Raw genomic sequence first — 22894 nt, forward strand, 5'->3', positions numbered from 1 at the left:
TGGAACTCCAAGTGTGCAGGTAAACTTATGTACACCTCAAGTTTCAAAATCCCGGCTTACACAGAATAAAATCTCGTACCTCACTCAGAACAAATACGGCTCAGAAAATGAGTGCTGCCCCTCCGGCTTGGGCTGTTTTGTTTACGCACTACTTCTTCCCATTCAACAGCCTGTCATTATGTGAGCGCCAATAAACCGGGCAGGATCGTGGACACAATATATCACTGTTCAGCATTGCCAGAATGGAACATAAAGACCACTTAACTCAGAACAAAATCAGAGAGCCCACAAATTAGTCACTGCAGAGATGCCAAGACGATGTTAGTCTATTCACTGCACTCAACAGTATTACACATCTGAATGGGTTTAAGGCTCCTCAGAGGGGTGTGTGGTGGGGTTTATTCATTGCTTCTATTGCAGGGGATGGGCTGTCACTAGCTGTGGCGCATCAGACCAGCAGTCCCCACGCCTCAGGACATCCTTTTCCCTCTGTCCCTCCTCTGACCCGGACCATATAGCTTGCGGTGCTGCGATCCCCTTTCGCCACGTCCCCGGCATCCCCCTTCCAATGCTAATGTGTGGAGTGGAATGTGCAAGGTTTAATGGGAAGCTCATTTCTCTCCACCATGTCTCCTCCACATCTAGATAGTCAAGATTGCAGGGACTGGTCTACATCTCAATGTTACTGTTGTGCGGATGATGGGACGTACCCAAAGACGTGTGTGAGAGCAATTTCATTAAAAGTCCATCATGGCTTGGCTGTGCAGTGAGCCATGCAAGCTAATGACCAGGTATTGTCAAATACTCAAAGGCCCTTGGCTTACCTCCCTGAATAATAAACTGACTTGCTTCCTTGGGGGTGAACAAAAGGAAGTGTCCCTGCTTTACCTGAGTTTAAGTACATTTAGGATAGTGGCTTTTGATATTCTAATCAATCATAAGCTATCTTGCTATCACTTTTAGGTATCATCTATATTATTATTTAATATAGTTCTGTAAATTAACTCACCTTCTTTATTTTCCTTAAATGCCTGCTTTACTCTCATGTGTAGCAAAATTACTAACAAGGCCATGCCTTTGAACAGCTATTTATCTAATACACATCACAAAAAATTCATAAAAATGAAAATGTTACGTCTCTCACACCTTGGCACACTTGGAAGGCAAATCATCACTCAGAAGTCAATAGATTCCACTGTATCTTGAACTCTTTCTATCTCCCATCATTGCTAGCAAGGGATTTTGCACACAGTAAGCGACCAAAATCAATTTGCTCATTTGAATTGATCTCAGGTGCCATTTAACCAAACTCTACTTCTCGGGATTGTGATGAAAAAAAAAAAAGAAGATATTCCAGGATCTAAGCAAATTAATTCCCTGCTTTGTAGGCCTTGAGATTTGGAAGCTACTCAAAGAACATCTTCACCCTGAACTTCTTGGTTCAGTTATGAGAGGGCTAAGGAAACTGACAAAGTGATGCCATAAGTTATTCTTAGAAAAACAAGAAAGCATGCAGGAAAGCAGAGTTTGCAAAAACTGACGCAGAACCCTGCTTTAAGTGTCTTTAGGAGGAAGAATGTCTGCAGATCCGGACCTTTCATGTAGAGTTGGTATACGCATGGTAATTGACTTGGTGAGTTTAGTGCTTCAGCCACTGTCATCAGATACAAGCAGGGAGGGCCATGGTGAAATGCTCCCAGCCCATCCCTGATCAAAGCTTGTTCTTAACCAAAATGGCCAAGGCATGGACATTCACACAACAAGGATACAAAACTGAATGGGAGGGTCTGCTTCTCACTGGAGAAACCAGACTATGCATGGAAAATTCCATGCCACAGTTCAAAGGGGCATTGTGACCTAATAAATTTAGCTGCATGGGTTATTAAAGGCAACTATAAATTCAGCCTGGGTTTCCTCACCAACTACCCCCCCCCCCCAAGCTTCTCCCTCAGCTGAAACACATGTTAAAGTAGAGAAAGTTCCCAGGGAAGCTTGGTGCCTATTCTGATTGCATCTGACATGCCATGTGCCAGGATGAGGGATTCCTCTGTAAGTGACTGTTGCTGAAGCTGGGACCCCGGGAACACCGGCCTAGAATCTCTGCTGAAGGCCTCAGAGTGGGGTTTCATGGACCTCCAGGTAAAGAAGACCAACAGTAATTGTATCTGCAGCCAGCCAGAGCTGGGAACATTTCCTTTTGCTGGCTGGTTGTAACACCTAATCTCGCCAGAGAAGCTCTCTTAGAAAGTGAATAATTCATGTGCTTTTCCTCTGGGGGGTTTAGCAATGTAGGTGTCCTGACAAGTCAAACAACAGTGATAGAGATGTGTCTTTAGGGATTAGTGAAAATCGGACTCCTACCTGCTGGGATTTAGCTCTGCTCAGCCCCTATTCTGCAACCTGTGTGATCTCAGGGTCAGAAAATAAAAAGGCAGAGCCCTGGTTTAGAAAGCATCACACAGGGAGTAGCAAACATGGCCTCTCTTTTATTTTCTTCAGCTTTTTAAGACAGACCTTTGGAGAAAAAAAAAAAAAAGATTTTGAAATTCCAAAATGGATGTACAAAATGGGTCCTTGTCAAATAAATCAACCAAGAAAAATAAAACCAGCAAAGAGATTTCTTTTTTCTAAGGGCTGACTCAGAGATCTGTTTCTGTAGCAAGGCGTGTGCAGGTCTCCCAGACCATCTGCAGGGATCTAGGAGGGAAGGGAGGAGAGAATGGCGAGGCCTGAGAGAGGAGCCCTCCACCTTTGGTGCTACCTTCAGAGCCTGTTTACAAGGCACACAGAACAAACAGGCTTTTGATTTGTAACCTTATCTTGTCCTCACCACGTAGGTTTTAATAAGATATACAGGATCAGGCAATGACAATGTCATCTGCTATGGAGGCAAGGAGAGCTGCTTTCAAATCTTGCCTCCACTTCTCATAGCATTGAGACTTTGGTGTCAAAAAATCATTTAACCTCTCTGGACCCATTTCCTTACTGGGAAATGGGAGGCTAACAAGTACTCCCTAGGGTTACAGTAAGGACTAAATAATGAATGAATGCCAGACCCATAACAGGACATTACTACAGAGATCAGATGGTGTATAGAAAATTACTAGGAGAGGACATGGCTCAGCTTACCAGCCTACTATAATTACTTGACCCGGCTCCAAATGGATTACCCAGTTTTTAAATAAAATGCATATTCCAACAAGTAATTATGTAATGCTCAAAGTGTATATATTTTCTTTTATATAAATTATATCTCAATAAAAAATATTTGCTATGAAGAAGGATGTTCAAAGTAACATGTGGCTGAGCATTCAACAACGTCCCCAAAGAACACCACCTACTATCTGCTAGGTCTTCTGTCACTGCCAGGGGAGAGGTGAAGGCAGTTCTAGAAGGGGTGTTCCACAAATGGGTTCCTCACGGGGATAAGTGTAGGGCCTCACGAGGTAAAGAGTGTAATGGGCAGGTACCCTGAAAGAAGAGGTTCTGCTTGTCATTCCCATTGTGGGCATGGTGAAGGAGAGCCCAGCAGACCTATCTACACGAAGTTGGAAGGGAAGCGACGTGGGGTAACCACAGGACCCTCGGTGTGGCTACATCTCTGTGAGTGTTCTGCCTGGGTTTCCAAAGCACAAGAATCACCAGTGACACTGCTCACTCACATGACAAATGTTAACAAGGGCAGGTTCTGGGCAGGCACAACGTTACGGGCCAGAGCTCCTGTGCCGAGCACTGACATATGGTTTTTGTCTCAGGGGGTTTACTGTCTCATGAGGGAGACCAACATCCATTGGGTATCACTAAGGAATGTATAAATACTGAGACGATCACAGGGTCAGAGGAGTGTAAGAATGTGTGAGAGAGGCACTGAACAGGCTGGAGGGGCACAGAAGGCTCCCCTGAGCAGGTGACCCTATGGCTGATTGCTGAAGGATGAATGACAGTTCTAGCTGAGGAGGGGACGAGGGAGGTCTGCCATGACGAGGGGCTGAAGTAGATTTTAAGAGCCGAAGGAAGCCTCGGAAGGATTTTGAGCACTATCTGTATTTAAGAGGATCACTCTGGCTTGCTCCAGAGTGAAGAATGTTTTCCCCTGGGGCCAGAGTGGAAGCAGGTGGGTAAGAGAGATCTTCAGGAAAGAGACGATAATGCCATGGGTGAGTTCAGCAGCCACGGGGATGAAGACAAGGGGAGAATCGAGAGGCCATAGTTTGAGGGGGTCCCCCACTGTCTCCCTTATTACTCTGCATTCCTCCTCCAAGCCCTGCCGGGCCCTAGGAATAGTGATGTGGATGTGAACTCCCCACCATCATGTCCACGAACCACTCACCGCTGAGCAATGGGAGCTACTGAGGTACAGAACTGGGTAACTCTGAGAACTCTCAGTGGGTAGGGGAGGACTATAGAGTGGAGCTGAATGGTTGGGCCTCTGTGGTGGACAATCTCCCACCCAGACATGCTTTTGGGAGGCAAGAGGGACTCCTCCTCAGCCCTTGTCTTCTCCCTGCCCATTCCCCACTCTTGGGGTGGAAAGGAAGTGGCCTTATAACCACTCCCCACCAACTTGGCCCCCAACACAAAACCAAAGGCCCATAGAGACCTGGAGCACTTGGCTCTGGTCTAAGTTTAGTTTGCAGGCTCCAGTCTCTACTTTGTGGGACTGAAAACAATTGATTCACCTTCCCTGAGACTCAGTGACCTCATCTGTAAAATGCTGACAACAACCTCTGCCTTGTGGGATGGCTCAGAGAATGCAGTCAGACATTATCTGTAGAGTACCAAGCACTGTGTCTAAGTAGGTGTTTAATAAACATTAGTACATTCACTATGCGAAGGGCAAGGCTAGGACCAAAATCACTAATGCCAGTCTGTTATCCTCAGTCCCTTTTCTCACTCTGTCACAATGTAGAGAGGTAGTAATGCTGGGTCTCAGGATGCTCAAAGACTCAAGATGCATCTTCAGTTTTTGCTAAGATCCAGATCTGCAATCTCTCTGACATCTTACAATGTGGATGTGGGAAGAGGCATTCCAACATTCTAAGCCCAGGGGATGCTTCCATGAGATACAGACTAAGGCTGGAGGAGTGGCAGGGAATTTACCTGAACTTGCCACACCTTTGGGACCTCCATCCTCAGTCCTGTCACTATAGCCCTCACCCTATGGGAAGTGGGGACCAGCAGGGAAAAGGGTGGCTCCTGAGCAATAGCAGGTCTACAAGATCACGGGTGAATGGGAGCATGGAAACCACTGGGGAGGTGAAGGTTGCTGTGCGCGTGATCAGGGCGGCCAACCCTGGATGGGCTTCAACATATACTTGAGCATTCAGGAGTGAGGGAATAGCTGAACAGTCAATCCTTGCATTTAGATTTGCTTCCATTTTTTTTTTTTAAAGATTTTATTTATTTATTTGACAGAGAGACAGCGAGAGAGGGAACACAAGCAGGGGAAGTGGGAGAGGGAGAAGCAGGCTTCCTGCTGAGCTGGGAGCCTGATATGGGGCTCTATTCCAGACCCTGGGATGATGACCTGAGCCAAAGGCAGACGCTTAATGACTGAGCCACTCAGGCACCCCTGCTTCCATTTTTGGAAGAGATTTTTTTTATATATACTAAATTGTCACTTATATCTGATCATGATGATGATGATAATAGTTAATATGTATTAACCACTTACTTTGTTTTGTGTCAGGGGCTTTGCTAGACACAAAACATGTATTATTTCATTCGATCCTCTCAACAATTCTGGGGTAGGTAATTCTACTACCCCTTTGTACAGATGAGAGATTAAGGCACTTGCCTAAGGCTACACTGCTGGCCAGTGGAGAACCTGAGATTCCCAGGGAGGTAGCCTGAGGACACAGCCTGTGCTCTTAATTACTGAGCTAATCTCAAATGAAAATCAATGTTTCAGTAGTACAATTTGGGTAGCACTTCACAATGTTCTACAAAGAGCTGCAGTCCTAACTTTTTTCATGTGATCTCATAGAAACAACATCAGAGTATGTGCCTAGGTTCCCAACAGAGGGCTTGATGGCATACTTTTCTAGAAATGACCACAACTGCCCTACTTAATCAATTATAAATGGTATATTTGTACAATGTATGGTAGAAAGTTCTCTAGTGTGTGCCTATATCAAATAAATAAAGCAGTACAAGAACTAATCACATACATTTAATCACATTTTATTTACTTAGGCGCTCCTGGGAGAAGCCTAGCAGCACTGAGGGGCGGCTGGGGACTTTGAGGAAACAGGTAGAAGAATTGTGGGGAGAAGGTCTGAGTCCAGGAGCCAGAAAGAGCCCCCAAGAGAGGGGAGTTGCCATTTGAGAGAGATTTCCTAAATGACAGAAATAAGAGGACATGCTCTGAAAACACAAAAGCTGTCAGGGAGTGACATTAATGGGTGACAGGGAGTGAGGACTGCCAGACAGAAATTCTCTGAATAATGATATAGGTGCAGTTGACAGGGGCCTCTAACGTGGGAAGCACTCTAAGCAAAGATGTCCTGGACACTTTTTTTTAAGTCTCTCTAAAGTACTCACATCTCAGAGAAAAAATGTTTTCACAACATATATTTAATATATGCTCGTTTTGTGCTGTTTGTTCTCTGGGTCCCTAAAAACAAAGCACACTCAAAACATCAATTTAAAGAGAAAAGAAATGAAGATGAAAGCATCCTGGAATATTGTTCTTCATTTTACCTCTCCAAAGCTCCTAGGGATCTTCCTGGTTTGAACCTTAATTATGGAAATTCTCATTTGTATTACATGATTTATTTAAAACCCTGTCTTTCCAAGAGAATAAAATCCAGGTTTTGAAGCACCTCTCAAAACAATTTATTCTTCTCCACTGACTAACCGCTTTGGCCAGCAATCGTAAATTTATAGTACTTTATGCCAAAGCAAAACACTCTAATAACTTAATCAAACATTTAAAATCCAGCTCACAGCCATATAATAGACAGAAGCAGTTCTCTCAACTCTCTCGTTAAAGGTCAATTACCATTTTCTTTTTTTTTTTTTTAAAGATTTTATTTATTTATTTGAGACAGAGAGAATGAGACACAGAGAGCATGAGAGGGAGGAGGGTCAGAGGGAGAAGCAGGCTCCCTGCCGAACAAGAAGCCTGATGCGGAACTCGATCCCGGGACTCCAGGATCATGACCTGAGCCGAAGGCAGTCGCTTAACCAACTGAGCCACCCAGGCGCCCCAATTACCATTTTCATTCCAAACCTCCACATCTTGGAGAAGCCCAACACACACACACACACACACACAAACACACCCCAGCCCAACACACACACACACAAACACACACACACACCCAGAGACAGAGTGAGAGAGCGACATAAGCATTTTGAGATTCAAAACTTGGCTGACCTATTCCCAGACTTAGAGCAGTTCCACTTGTTATACATTGAAATGAGAAAATGGATCTTTCAGCTATTTCTCTACTTCTAACAAAACAGTATAAAATAAAGAGAATAAAACAAACAAACCTGAAGTATTAATTCTTTTGGTCTTCAAGGCATTCAGGGGAAGAACTGGGCAGAATCTAAACCTCTATGTTGCTGTGCCCCCCACAAGGGTAGGAGTATAGAAATAATCATGATAATTTGCTTTGTTTTGTCTGTTTGCCTTTTTAGAGTACATAAGCGGATATGTATTTTCTGACAATGCCCTTACTCTTATCAGACAGAAAATACTATGAAGCTTGTTTTCCAAATGAAAAAACATGCTTAGGCAATTTTTGATGGGAAAACAAGAATAGGAGTTGGTATGTATTTGGTGTAGGGTCTTTGGCCTAAGAGATGGAAACAACCCAATGAATAAAAATGTAGTCCTTTGGGGCTTACTTGGTCAAATAAATTGCTCTTTTCCTTCATCCATCACTCTTAGCCCGTGATGATGATAAAGAAAAGGAAGAGAAGGAGAGTCTGGGAGGATGCCTCCGTATACTGAGTGATAATTGGGCCAGTCACTGTGTGAAGCCCTTCCCATGGGAAATCTCATGAGCGTCTCATGAAGTGGGTTAGTGGAATCCACATGTGCATTTAACTCACAGGTGAACCCACGTATAGGCATTCAGCAAAAATTAAAAGAAAAGAAGAAAGTAAGAAATATAAGGTACAGAAGGTCCTACAAATCATTCTTCTCAATGAACCTGTGCCCCCAAGTGACTTGGATGAGAGATGAGAACCTGCCCCTCCCCTCCCTCAATCTCAGTCCTCATGTGCTGCTCACCATGAGCATTTTGTTGATGGGGATTCCAGTGGTCAATGATGTTTTTCAGTATACAGTGGTCCCTACATGTCTTGTTTTTTTTTTTTTTTTTAATTTTATTATGTTATGTTAGTCACCATACAAGATATCATTGGTTTTTGATGTGGTGATCCACGATCCATTGTTTTCGTATAACACCCAGTGCACCATGCAGTACGTGCCCTTCTTAATACCCATCACCGGGCTAACCAATCCCCCCTCCCCCCTCCCCTCTAAAACCCTGTTTGTCTCTCAGAGTCCATAGTCTCTCATGGTTCATCTCTCCCTCCAATTCCACCCCCCTCATTTTTCCCTTCCTTCTCCTAATGTCCTCCATGCTATTCCTTATGTTCCACAAATAAGTGAAACCATATGATAATTGACTTTCTCTGCTTGACCTACATGTCTTGTTTATGGGAGATAGAACTGTCAATAATTTGAATACTTTCCATTTTTATCTTTCACACCAACTTTAGAAACAAGCCCCTATTTAAAAGGCAACTCTATGGGGTGCCTGGCTGGCTCAGTCAGTGGAGCACTTGACTCCTAATCTCAGGATCATGAGTTTAAGCCCCACACTGGGCGTGGAACCTAATTTAAAAAAATAAATAATAAATAATAAAAATTTAAAAAATAAAAATAAAAGGCAACCTACTCAATAATGATTATCCCCATTTAACAGATGGCACTTGGTAGCTACTGAGAAACTTGCCTGAGGCCTCATGGCTTGTAAGAGAAATGGGAAGATTTATCCCGGTTCAAATCCAAGTCTTTCCTAACTTTGAGTCCATGTTCTTTTTTTTTTTTTTTTTACTGTTTTTTTTATTTAAAATCAATTTAATTTAATTAACATATAGTGTATTATTATTTTCAGAGGTAGAATTTAGTGATTCATCAGTTGCATATAATACCCAGTGTTCATTACCTCAAGTGCCCTCCTTAATGCCCGTCACCAGTTACCCCATCCCCCCCACCTCCCCTCTAGCAACCCTCAGTTTGTTTTATAGTTAAGAGTCTTTTATGGTTTGTCTCCCTTTCTGATTTCACCTTATTTTATTTTTCCTAGCCTTCCCCTATGTTCATCTGTTTTGTTGCTTAAATTCCACATATGAGTGAAATCATATTATATTTGTCTTTCTCTGACTGACTTATTTCCCTTAGCATAATATCTTCTAGTTCCATCCATGGCATTGTAAATGGTAAGATTTCATTCTTTTTGATGGCTGAGTAGTATTCCATTGTGTGTGTGTGTGTGTGTGTGTGTGTGTGTGTATACCACATCTTCTTTAATCATTCATCTGTTGAAGGACATCTCAGCTCCTTCCACAGTTTGGCTATTGTGGACACTGCCACTATGAACATTGGGGTGCTTGTGCCCCTTCTTCTCACTGCATCTGTATCTTTGGGGTAAATACATAGTAGTGCAATTGCTGGGTCATAGGGTAGCTCTATTTTTAACTTCTTGAGGACCCTCCATACTGTTTTCCAAAGTGGCTCTACCAACTTGCATTCCCACCAACAGTGTAAGAGGGTTCCCCTTTCTCCGCATTCTCACCAATAGCTGTTGTTTCCTGCCATTCTGACTGGTGTGAGGTGGTATCTCATTGTGGTTTTATTTGTATTTCCCTGATGCCGAGTGATGTTGAGCATTTTTTCATGTGTCTGTTGGCCATTTGTAGGTCTTCTTTTTGAGTCCACGTTCTTAATCTTTAAATCATTAGACTAAATATCCACCACACACTCCAACTAAACGGGCAGATCTAAGGGCCTGTGGAAACTTTTAGAAAGTGGCCCTTGCTGTTCTTGCTTCCCTCCTGAATGACCCCAGATGTATTATTCTTGGCCACATGATTTGTACTCCTATTTGATCTTCAAGACTTGGTTCAAGTGATGCCTCCTGGGTAAAGCTTTCTCTGGTCTTACCAGTAGAGGTGGTCATTCCTTTGTACTCTCAAGGGTTCACCATCTGCCATGTTGAAAGGTTTGTGTTTACATGCTTTCCTTCCTAAGTAGAGTGTAAGCAGCTTGAAGGCAAGGGTTCCACTGTATTCTTCTCAAAAACTCTAGCACTGACACAATTCCTGGTGGCATAGCAGATGCTTAATAGATGTTCATTACCTGGAATTGTCTGGAGATGGGTGAGCTGCCGTGGGGTGAAGTGGGAGAGGAAGTTGCTGGAGAAAGTTTGAAAATACCTGTCTTAGAGGTTCCCCAGGAACATGTAATCAATCTTTTTTTCCCCCAGAGACTGCAGTGAAATGCTTAGAGTATTTCCTACAAACCAGACACTGTCCTAAATCCTTCTCATGTATGCTATTTAGTTTTCACAACAACCCCTATGAGGTCAATATATAGATATTCTACAGATGAGGCAAGTGAGGCTAAGAGAGGCTCATTAATTTGTCCAAGGTCACGTACAAGTAAGTGTGGGCCAGGACACCAGAACCCACATTCCTTACTACTTCACTACACTTTCTTCCTACATATTCACTTAAATTCCTGCCATCACAAGGCTTACCTGAGTCTTGTTCTGCAGGGACATGGCCCCATCCCCCATTCTATGAAGTTATAGTTAGAGTTACAGTTGAAGAGTTTACGCTTAAGTCTCCCTACAACCTCCTCCTCATCTGCCTTGGTCCTTCAGTGCAGCCAGAGAGGAAAGGGCTTGGTGGGAGAGAACCAGGCAGGGCTGGCCAACACAGGCCTCTAGGCTCTGCATAGGGTGGTGAACATTTTCTCCAGCTTTTATTTTTTTCCCCTAACATTTCCCTAGTTTTAAGGCTTCCCTTCACACTGCCTTGCAATTCTTAAGGAACCAATGGAGAATATATTCCAAGACAGAAGTTATGTTTTGTTTTGTTTTTTTAAATAAGGAATAATAACATAAACCCATCAAAAATCTGTCAACAGTGGCGTTTCTGGTGTTGCCAGCTATATACCCATACAGACACTGGGGTTTTTTTCATGCATGTAGAGTAATTTAAGTGTAGACACCACAGGCGATAAATTGCACAAAGAAAACCCTGTCCATAATTCTGAGTTAATAACAATGGTCAGTGTTTAATGTTGATACAAATGAGGCCAAAGGAAGAAAAAGCCACATTCACGGGCTGTTGGAGTGTCTGGCCTCTAAATGATTGGCTCAAGGAACATAACGTATCTTAGTTCTGGTAGGAAAAGCAGGGTTCTATCTTATCAAGAACAAAATAAGTCTTGCAATAATTTAAAAATATATATTTGTGATACATATGCATTTAAATATATAATCTAATTATTTACTTCACATCTAATTAAAGAGTAAGTGGGAACTCTGGCTTAGAGCTAAGAACACCCTTGTGTTTTGCTCTTTGGAAAAACTGAGCTAACACCAAGGCAACTCAACCCCTCAAACATTGCATGCTACATTAACACTTGATAGAAGTCAAATTCCTCCCTGGCCTGTTTCCTTGTCTGTAAAATGGGGAAATTGGATAATACAATATCACAATCTCATTCCACTTCCTGACGGTTATGTCTTCTTTTCCTAGCACCTGAATTTGGAATAGTCCTGGATTTAAATCTCGGCATGGCAAGTTACTTTAATTTCAGAGTTTCAGGATTTTTTTCTCTGAAAAGTACATGATAATTAAAAAAATACATTTAAAAATTTTTAATAAAAAATGTTGAAACATACAGAAAATAAAAAAATGTATTTTGAACTTTTGTACGCTCACCACTTAGATTCAACAGTTTTCATTTTGCTGTATTTGTTTTACTCTGTGTTCTTTATCGAACCATTTAAGGTAAAGTATGGAAATCAGGACACTTGATCCCTAAACACTTCTGCATGCATCTCAAAAAATTAAAAGGTTTTCCTATATAACTAGAGTACCATTAACACACTTAACAAAGTTAATAAACAATTCCCTGACATCATGTTCACGATACCCAATCCACGTTCAGATTTCCCCATTTGTCTCAAAATTTTATTTTACACATTTGTTTCTCCAAACCAGGCTTTGGTTAAGAGCCAGGCACTGAATTTGGTTGTTATATCCGTCTCTAAAGTCTTCTTAGAAAATAATTTTTTTTGAAGTATAACATATACATAGAAAAAAGCACAAATCTAAATTTTATGGCTAGAAGCATTTTCACCTAGTTGAACAGATCCACAAAACCTCTACCCAGACCCAGAAACAGATGATGATACACCCCAGAAACCCTTTAGTGCTCTCTTCCATTTACAGCTCTCCAATGAGAGGGTAAACACTACCCTGACTTGTAATACCATAGATTAGTTGTGCCTGTTTGGAAGATTATATAAATGAAATCAGGTAATATATATTCTTTTATGTCTGGCTTTTGTCACTCATTCTGTTTCTGAGATTTTTCATGTTGTTACATACAGCAGTTCTGTGTGTGTGTGTGTTGGGGTAATTTTTCATTTTCCATCAGGCTATTCCATTGTATGAATAGACCACAAACTATTTTTGCTCATGCTGATGAGCATTTGGCCTGTTTCCACTTTGGGGCTATTACAAATAGTGCTCCTATGAACATTCTTGTGTAGGTCTTTTTATGGGATGTATATCCAGGAGTGGAACTGCTGGGTCATGGGGTATGTGTATGTTCAGCTGCAGATGATACTGCCAAAAGTTTTGCAGAGTAATTGCTTTAGTTTTCTTCCTCAGAGATTTGTATTATAAATGTGATAGAATGTCTTTGACTTCTGTATTTATCACTTCCTCTTAAATCCTCTTAACCTCTATATTAACTTACTGATTGAAAAAAATTACTCATTTTCCATTTCTCTTAAAGCATTTATCTCCCCTCAAATTGCATCTAGATGAGTATGTATGCATGTATTTTTGGTGTAAAACAGTAACATTTATTTTGCTTATGAATCTATAATTCAAGTAGGGTTTGGCATAGTGAACTTTTTTCAAAATAAACTTTATATAGAATAGATTTAAATATACATAAAAATTGGGAAGACAGTACAGAGCACCTATACATCCCACACCCAGTTTCCCCTATCATTAACATTTTATATTAGTATAGTGTATTTGTCACAATTAATGAGCCAATATTGATACAGTATTATTAAGTCAGTCAATACTTTATTCGGATTCACTTAGTTTTTACCTGTATCTTTTTTTTTCTGTTTGAGGATACCATCCAGGATGCCACATTACATTTAGTCTTCATGTCTCCTTATGTTCCTTTTGGCTCTGACAATTTCACTGACTTCTCTTGTTTTTGATGACTTTGACAGTTTTGAGGAGAACTGTTCAGATGTTTTTAAGAATGTCCCTCCATTGGAATTTGTCTGTTGTTTTTCTCATTAGAATGTAGTTACGGGTTTTTGAGATAGAGATCACAGACGTAAACTGCTATTTTCATTACATCATACCAAAGGTACATATTATCAATGTGACTTAGCACTTTGGATATTGGCCTTGATCATCTAGCTGAGGTAGTAGTGTATGTCATATTTCTCCACTGTGAAATATCTATGCTCTGCCCTCCCCTTTTCATACAGTACTCTTTGAAGGAAATCACCATGCAAAGCCTACATTTAAGGAGTGGAGAGTTATGCTCCACCTCCTTAAGGGCAGAAAATCTACATAAATCAGTTAGAATTCTTCTGCATGAGAGATTTCTCCTCTCCCCGTTCATTTATTTGTCCAATCATTTATTTTTGTCAGTATAGACTCATGGATATTTTATACTTTGGTTATAATCCAATACCAATTTGTTTATTTATTGCTGAAATTATTTCAGCTTTGGCCATTAGGAGCTCTTTCAGTTTGCTCCTACGTCCTTTTAACATATCCCCTAATTGTGGGTTTTGTTTTCTTTTGTTTTGTTTTGAGCACTTCTTTCTGGCACAATCTATCTCATGCCCAGTCCTAGAATCATCCCATTTCTCCAAGAACCTTAGCTCCCTTTTATTGGAGAATGGTATTAGAAACCAAGATCTGGGCACTAGGTGTGCTCATTGCTATTGCAGTGTCATCATTTCTAGGCTCTCCTACTAATAAAGCAAGGAAATATGTGTGTACAAACATGTATATTTACATACCAATATATTTCTATGTATATATCCATCTATATTAAGTGAACATATCTATATTAGGCTAAACATTTGTTTATACTGATGTCTCCAACTCTAATCGATTGACATAAGGATCATTATAGTTTTCTTCATTGCCTGCCTGTAACCACCCATTTCAGCAACAAGAAACCTGTCTCTACCATCCACCATCCATTGTTCAATTCCAATACACATGTACAGTGACTTCAGAATTGTTAACTCATACTCCTTTGGGAAACAACTTTGTTAACCACAGTACAGTTCTTATGTGTGATTCCTTTTGCCTTTTGTCTCATACATTGATTTCCAAATCTACTTAGGTCAGCACCTTTCCCCCATCTCCTTCAAGAGGTTGATTCATACATTCATCACAGTCTGTATTCCATCTTGGGATCCTCCAATTTTCTAAATAATTTTTAGAAATGTTCATGCAGGGTGCCTGGGTGGCTCAGTTGGTTGGGTGTCTGTCTTTGGCTCAGGTCATGATCCCGGAGTCCCAGGATCGAGTCCCCTGTCAGGCTCTCTGCTCGGCGGGGAGTCTGCTTCTCCCTTTGACCCTCCCCACTCTCGTGCTTGCTCTCTCACACACTCTCTCTCTCAAATAAATAAAATCTTTTTTTAAAAGAAATGTTCAAGCATTAAAGTTCACCCTGTATGCTATAAAATTCTATGGGCTTTTATCAATGCAAATGTCATATATTCACTATATCAGTATCATACAGTATAATTTCACCATCCTAAGCCCCTCCACCCCCATGGCTTCACCTATTCAACCCTCCATCCCCTCTTCTTCCCTGAACTCCTAACCACTGAACTGGACTGCAAATATGACTGTGTTTAGCTTTGTAAGAAACTGCTAAATTGGCTATAGCATTTTGCATTCCCACCAGCAATAAATGAGAGTTCCTCTTACTCTACCTTCTCATCAGCAATTAGTATTATCAGTCTTTAGTATTTTAGCCATTGTAATTAAAGGGGACAGTGCTATTTCATTGTTGTTTAACTTGCATTACCCTAATAAGAAACAATATTGAGAATTTTTCATATGCTTATTTTCCATATACATATTTTATTTGGTACAGTACTTATTTAAATCTTTTGCCCATTTCTTTCTCTTTGTAGGGTAGGGGTGTTTTCTTGCTGTTGAATTTTTAAAGTTCTTCATATATTTTGCATGCAAATCAGATAAGCATTGTGCAAAAATTTTCTTCCAGTCTGTGACTTTTCATTCTCCTAACAGTGCCCTTTGTGGAGCAGAAGTTTTTAATTTCAATAAAGTTTAATTGATCAATTTTTTTTCTTTTGTGGACCATGTTTTTGTTGTTATATTGAGAAACACATTCCCAAAACCAAGGTCATGTATATTTTTTCTCTTGTATCTCTTAGAAGTTTAATAGTTTTAAATTTCACATTCAGGTCTATGATCCACTTTGAATTAAATTCTGTGTAAGATGTAAGGTTTGTGCCTAGGTTCAATTTCTACATATGAACATCCAATTGTCCCAGTACCATTTCTTGAAAAGACTATTCTTTCTCCATTGAATTATCTTTGCCCTTTTGTCAAAAGTCAGTTAACTATATTTGAATGGGTCTGTTTCTGTTTTTTTTTTTTTTTTATTCTGTTCTGTTAATTCATATGTCTATTATTTCACCAATGCCATCCTGTCTTGATTACTGTAGCTTTATAGCAGGTCTTGGAATTGGATAGTGTAATTCCTCCAAGTTCATTCTTCTTCAGAATTGACAGCATATATTTTGAAATTAGTTCTTATATTTCAAAATTTTTCCCTGAGTTCTTCATCCCTCCTTTCACATTCTATTTTCTCTAATCATCTAATTTCTGAATTTTTAAAATTCAAATTTATGTTGTACTTTTATAGTTTATAAGACCTTAAATTTGTGTTGCTAGTTTTGAACTATTCTGTTATAGTTTTCATCTGTTTTGTGGGTACCTCTCTCTTGCATGTTTTCATTGTTTCTAGAAGGGTTATTATACTTCTTACTATTTTTTTTTTATTTTTCTTATGAAAAAACACATTGTATGTGCTTCAACAATAATCTTTTTGGTTGCTTATTTCTTAAATGAAAGAAATTCCTGTAGTTTTATGAGGGAGGGGTGGGAAGTGATAGCTTTCTTAGCTTCAAGAGTCTAGAGTTCATCCTTGTTTTTTTTGCACAAACTAATGAAAAACATGGCCTTGGATTTTCTAAGATCTAACTCTTCTGGTGTTTTCTAACACTTTTATCAAGAAGTTCTCTTTTCATTTCTACTATTGTTCCTGTTCTGATCAACTATACTCAGGAGTTTCTTATCAATGCTAGGTCTTTCTTTGAAAAAGAGCCCTGTTTTTGTTAGTTTGAAGAATTTATAGGGCCTGGAATACTCCAAGTACTATCAGTCATTATCACATCATGGTTCCTTTGTACTTACCATGAATTGGATCTAATCCAACTCCCTTCCATTTTTGGCGGCTTTTCTCAGGTTGGCCACTGTGTTTTCCAATGAGTACATATTGGTTATTTAAGCAATCTCCTGTTTTCAGAGTCATAAGAATTTCAGAGGGCTTCCCTCTGCTTTGTCCCACACAGATGAGATAATACAACAGTCTTGTAACCATCAGTTGTTTTTCCCTGCCTACTTAGGGGTTTACTAAGATACTGTGTCAACTAGTTTTATTATGGATGTTGTGTATGTCTTTGGTTTTGCTACCCTAGTTGTTCAGCATTTTTTAATTTGGGAGAGGATTTTCAAATATTAAACCAATCTGGTCTTCCTTGAATAATCCAAACTTGGTTGTAATACTTTTCATGTACTACTAAATTCACTTTGCTAATATTTTGTTAGAAAATTCATATAAATATTCATGAAATATGTTGGTTTATATTTTTTTGAAATGTTCTTGTTGGATTTTGCTATGAAAATTATATTGTCCAAATGACAAATGTCTATTCTTTTTGTACAATGAATTTATGTTAAATTGATATTATTTGCTCCTTAAAACTTTGGTAGTATTCACTAGTGAAGCCATCTGAGTCTAGATTGTTTGGTGGAATGTTTTAATTAAAGATTTAATTTCTTTAATAGATATAGGACTATATAGATTTTCTACCCTTCCTTGCCTCAGTTTTCAATTCCACTTAATCTTTAAAATCATTGAACTAACGTTCTTCAAAATCTACTCTTATTATCACTTTAATCTGTAAAATCCATAGATATGTCCTCCTTTTTATCCTTCATGTAGGCAATTTGGTCTTCTTTCTTTTTTGTTTTCTGATCAGTCTTGTTAGTTTTTGTAATTTTATTGTGTCAAGAATGAAAGTTTGGCTTTTCAGAGTTCTTAAACTTTATATATATGTTTCTATTTCATATGCTTTTGCTCTTACTGATTTCCTTCCTTCTACTTTTTTGTTCTTTTTCTAGCTTCTTAAGATGGGTACTTCCATCAAGATTTTATCTGGGTGATGGGTATTAAGGAGAGCATGTGTGGCGATGAGCACTGGGTGTTATATGCAACTAATGAATCGTTGAACACTACATCAAAAACTAATGATGTATTATATGTTGGCTAAATGAACATAATAAAAAAAAGAAAAAAGATTTTATCCTTACTTCTTTTTAAATATAGGACAGCATACATATATCATAAATTGAATAATATAACTTAAAGGCTATCCATTTTCTTCTGAGCATGGCTTTGGCTGCAATCCATACACTGTGATATACTGTGTGTTTATTAACATTCAGAAAATATGTTTTCCAATTTCCCCTATGATATGTTCTTTGACTCAGATGTTATTTTGAAGTATAGTACTCAATTTCCAAATATTTTGAAATTTTCTAGTTATTGTTTTCTTATTGACTTCTTGAATATTTCTACTGTGGCCAGAGAAAATACTCCATATGATTTCAACCCTTTGATATTTTTGAGACCTGCTTTGTAGACCAGTGTTTGATAAAGGTTTCATATGCATTTGAAAAAAATGTTTATTCTACATTTTTCTGTTCGCAGTGTTTTCTAGGTATCAATTAGATCAGCTTTGCAAACTTTGTTATATTGTTCCATATTGTTACTAACAGTATTTCATATTGTTACTTATAATAGTCTAGATTGTTACTAATGATTATATCTCCTTATCCTATTAATTACAAGAAAAGTATTTTAACTATGAATGTAAACTTGTCTATCCTTTTAATTCTGTCAATATTTGCTTTATGTATTGTCAGGCTATGTTTTTAGAAACATACAAATACAAATTCTCTGCATTTTTCTGGTGTATTTATTCCTTTGTCATTTTTTTTTTTTTTAAGATTTTATTTATTTATTTGACAGAGAGAGACATAGTGAGAGCAGGAACACAAGCAGGGGGAGTGGGAGAGGGAGAAGCAGGCTTCCCGCAGAGCAGGGAGCCCGACGTGGGGCTCAATCCCAGGACCCTGGGATCATGACCTGAGCCGAAGGCAGACGCTTAACGACTGAGCCACCCAGGTGACCCTCCTTTGTCATTTTTAAATAGCCCTCTTCATCTCCAATAATGTTATTTTTTTTAAAGTCTATTTTATGGGGATGCCTGGGTGACTCAGGCGGTTAAGCGTCTGCCTTCAGCTCAGGTCATGATCCCAGGGTCCTGGGATTGAGCCCCATATCAGGCTCCCTGCTCAACGGGGAGCCTGCTTCTCCCTCTCCCCCCCCCCACTCAGGTTCTCTCTCACTAGCTGTGTGCTCGCTCACTTTCTCTATCTCTCAAATAAATAAATAATCTTAAAAAAATAAAAGTCTTTTATGTAGTATTAATAAAGCCATACCATCCTTCTTTTGGTTAGTATTTTCATGGTATCTTTTCTATCCTTTTACTTTCAATTTTTCTCTATCTTCTTGTTTAATGTTTGTGTTTGTAAAAAGCATATAATTATTGTTTGTTTTTTTAATCCACTCTGTCTTTTAAATGGAGGATTAATCCATTTACATATACAGTAATTATGATATTTTTTGTGTTTAAGATCATCTTACTATTTGTTTTCTCTTTGTCTCATTTGTTCTATATTCCTTTTTCTTTCCTTTTATCCCTTATTTGAATTAACTATATTTTTCTTTGTATCATTCTATGTCCTTTCTCCCTCTATTAGGTTATTATATTTTTAAACTGTTCTTTTTAGAGGCTATCCTACAGGTTGCAACATGCATCCTTGATTTAATAAGGATATAAACATTAGTGCTATTATCACTTCCTGGGTAATTCAAAGATCTTAGACCACTTAAACTCCATTGACCCTCCCAACTTTTTGCTACTGTTTCTATCTTAAGCTTCTTTTAATCTACAACAGTCAACTCCCATCTCTTTCATGACATTGATTTTTTGAAGAGACCAAGGCAGTTGTCTTATAGAATGTTCCATCTATAGGATTTACTTGTTCCTCTTGGTTTCATTTAACTTGGTCCTCTAACCTGTCTACTCTTGGGAAATCAAAAGTGAAATGTAGCTAAATTAGATATAGGGGAGACATACTTAGCAACAATACTTTATAGCCAATGCTTTGAATTTTATATTGTCACATCAAGGACACAGTAATTTTAACCTCCTGTGTTTCCAAAAATTGTTGTATGGATTAAATGAGATGGCATATGTCAAGTGTCTATGAGGCTATCTGATACATAGTAGGTAAAGAGCAGAGTTTCTCAACCTCAGCACTGTTAACACTCTGGACCAGATAATTTTCTGTTGTGGGAGCTGTCCTGTGCATTGTAGGATGTCCTGTGCATTAGCAGCATTCCTGACCTCTACCCATTATATACCAGTAGCATACTCCAGTTGTCACAACCAAAAATATTTCCAGACATTTCCAAGTGTCCTCTGGGTGGGGGGAACTGGTTCCAGTTCAGACCACTAGTATAGAACAAAAACCCAAGTATTGGATAAGTATTCCACAAGTACTTACTATCGTGCAGTGTGCAAAGCTTTGAGATTAAGACCTAATGAAACATGATTTCTGACTTCAACATACTCATGGTTTTGGAGAGAGACAATAGGCAAGTAGGGAATTAACAGATAAGTGCTGTGATAAGGACAATCATTGTTGTATGTGAGGAGAGGCAGGCGATTCAGTCTGCCTCAGAGGCCCTTTCACAGAAGAACAGAGAACTCTGATTTGAGACCTGAGGGACAGAATTCTCTCCTCTTTAAGGCTCAAGAGATCAAACCAATAAAGCCCATTCATAATGAAAATCAATACTTCAGAAATGAATTATCAAAACCCATATAATTTTCAGGCTGTATTTCAGAGTATGATCAATAAAGATGAATCTACTACCAAATATAGAGACACAAGTAAGGTAAGTCAGGAGTGAGAGCTGCAGATGGCACAATCAGCCATCTACTTCTTCAGTTGTTAGCAGCAAATATGTTATATTTTCCCATTCTATAGCTCGCAGTCTGTTTGGGGACAGACTGGGTAACTAACACCAGATTAACACGTCAGGATAATGTCACACACACCCTCTCTCGTTGACATTGGAAAGCCTTGACTAAGGAGGCCCATCCAACTGTGCATGCTGGTCCAGCCACCTATACTTTTCATTCTTCTTCCTGCCCAAGTACTTCTTTAGATCACTTGCAGTATAAATCAGAGACTGGTTAGCTGTTCACTAATTCTGCTTCCTCTATTTCCTGGGCATATAGCTTTATTACATTTCCTAGCCTCTTCTGCAGCTTACTGTGGCCATGTGAACAATTTCTAATCCAAGGTATGTAATAGTGGAAGTCATATGTACTCTTTCCAGGTCTGGCCCATTAAAAACCTCCCATGTGTAATCCTTCATGCTGTTTTCTCTTCCAGTGGCTTGATTCAGACACCCACTGGTACCTTGGTAGCCAAGGTTTAAAGATGGCAGAGCTGAGGAGTGAAAGGAGCCTGTGTTCCTGAGTCTCCCCTTGGAGGAGAGAGGCCCAGCAACCAAGAATGCCCTTATTGGGTTGGATATGAATAAGAAGTAAACTTCTGTGTTAAGCCGTGAGATTTGAGGGTTTATCAAGTACAGTAGCAAGCATTAGCCTCCTAATACACCAAAGTAAAGAAATAGCCAGGTTTACCCTGCAATTGTAAGCCCCTCAGTCCTGCAGACATGCACGGTATTTCTGCTGTGTTCACCAAGCCAAAGAAAAGCACTTTTTGCCAGCATATTTCACTGATATTCCCTGGAGTTAGGTGGGTATGTGAGAGGCCATTTGCAAGGCCATTGCTAAAGATCACACTTCATCTAATGTCCACAGCACAGAAGTATGAAAGGGCGTGGGCTTTGATGTCAGACATATGTGGCTCTGAATCTTGGCTACCCCCCGCCTGACAATTCTTTGGCTTCATCTCCCTGGGCCTCTGTTTCTTCATCTGCAAAATGAGGGTAATAAAACCTCATAGGGATTTAGCGGGGATAAAACAACAGAGAGCATATAAAACATCGGCATAGTTCCAAGCATGTCCAAGGTACTCAATTATCAATTAGGTCCCTCCCAACAATCATGAAATGAATAAATTAGGAGTTTATTTACCCTTCTAATCAGAAGACTAAGCAAGAGGTGGCCTTTTCACAAAGAACTATATATTTATTCTTCCATAGAAATGTTTAATACCTCATACAAAGGAACCAGGTTCAACAAATACTTTTATTTTTCCCTTGGTCTAAATAAGGAGAATTTAAGTTTCAAGAAACTTAAAAATATAAGCATAAACAGAGGCATCATTCATTATTTTTAGAACTCTTTCCCTTTATAGAAATAAATGTCGTATTTTTAAACCAACAACAGAACATACAGTGACCTCTGACCCAGATGGAGAGCAATAAATGAGACGATTCACACAAAGCAGGGGGAGTACAGGGTTTTGCTGGATAATACCCGTGTTGCCCCAGATACAATGAGTCCAAGGGAAAAGATGGCAGGTCACAAAGCTAACACGTTGGTGGCAGGCCCTCCACGTGACCCAAGCCCGTCTCTGTAGCTGAGATTTGGCAACAGGACAGGTAAATGGAGCAGGATCCTTCTAGGGAGGTTGGTGGAGCAGTGAGCTGTCACAGCCCTGTGCCCCAGCTGCAGGGACAAGAGGCTGAAATGTCAGGCCAACCAGGATGCAGAGGGAAACATGGAAGAGAACCGCCCACCGGCATGAATAAGTGCTCTTGGGGACAGGCCCCACTTAGAGGGCAGGAAGCAAATATCCAGATGTTATGAGCTGCCAGGTATGATTAACTGAGGAAAGGTGAAGCTGCCCACTTAACCACCTGAGCAGCAGCCCCACCCCAGTGACCCAAGAGGTTTCTGCAAATGCATTAATCATCAAAACCAGTGGAGGCTCCATCCATCTCCATCCCCGCCGCTCTTCATCTCTCCCTCTGACAGTCAGAAGAGCAGCCTATTTTTAAACCCTGGCACCACATTCCCTCATGGAAACATGGGGGCTTCCTGACACAGGCTGATGCTCAGCGGAAATGCAGGCACACCGAAGGGCCTGCCCACTCTCCCACCCTTCCTCTCCCTGGAGGGGCAAAGGCTGCTCGGGGACAGCG

General features: G+C 39.8%; 1 protein-coding gene across 2 annotated transcripts in view; it reads right to left on the reverse strand.

Moving 5' to 3' along the window:
- Positions 1 to 22894, reverse strand: part of SLIT3 (slit guidance ligand 3) — a 592271-nt gene that overhangs the window by 516626 nt on the left and 52751 nt on the right. The window lies entirely within an intron of this gene.

Source organism: Leptonychotes weddellii, chromosome 7 (assembly GCF_054177405.1).
Source record: "Leptonychotes weddellii isolate Sample4059 chromosome 7, ASM5417740v2, whole genome shotgun sequence".
NCBI lineage: Eukaryota > Metazoa > Chordata > Mammalia > Carnivora > Phocidae > Leptonychotes > Leptonychotes weddellii.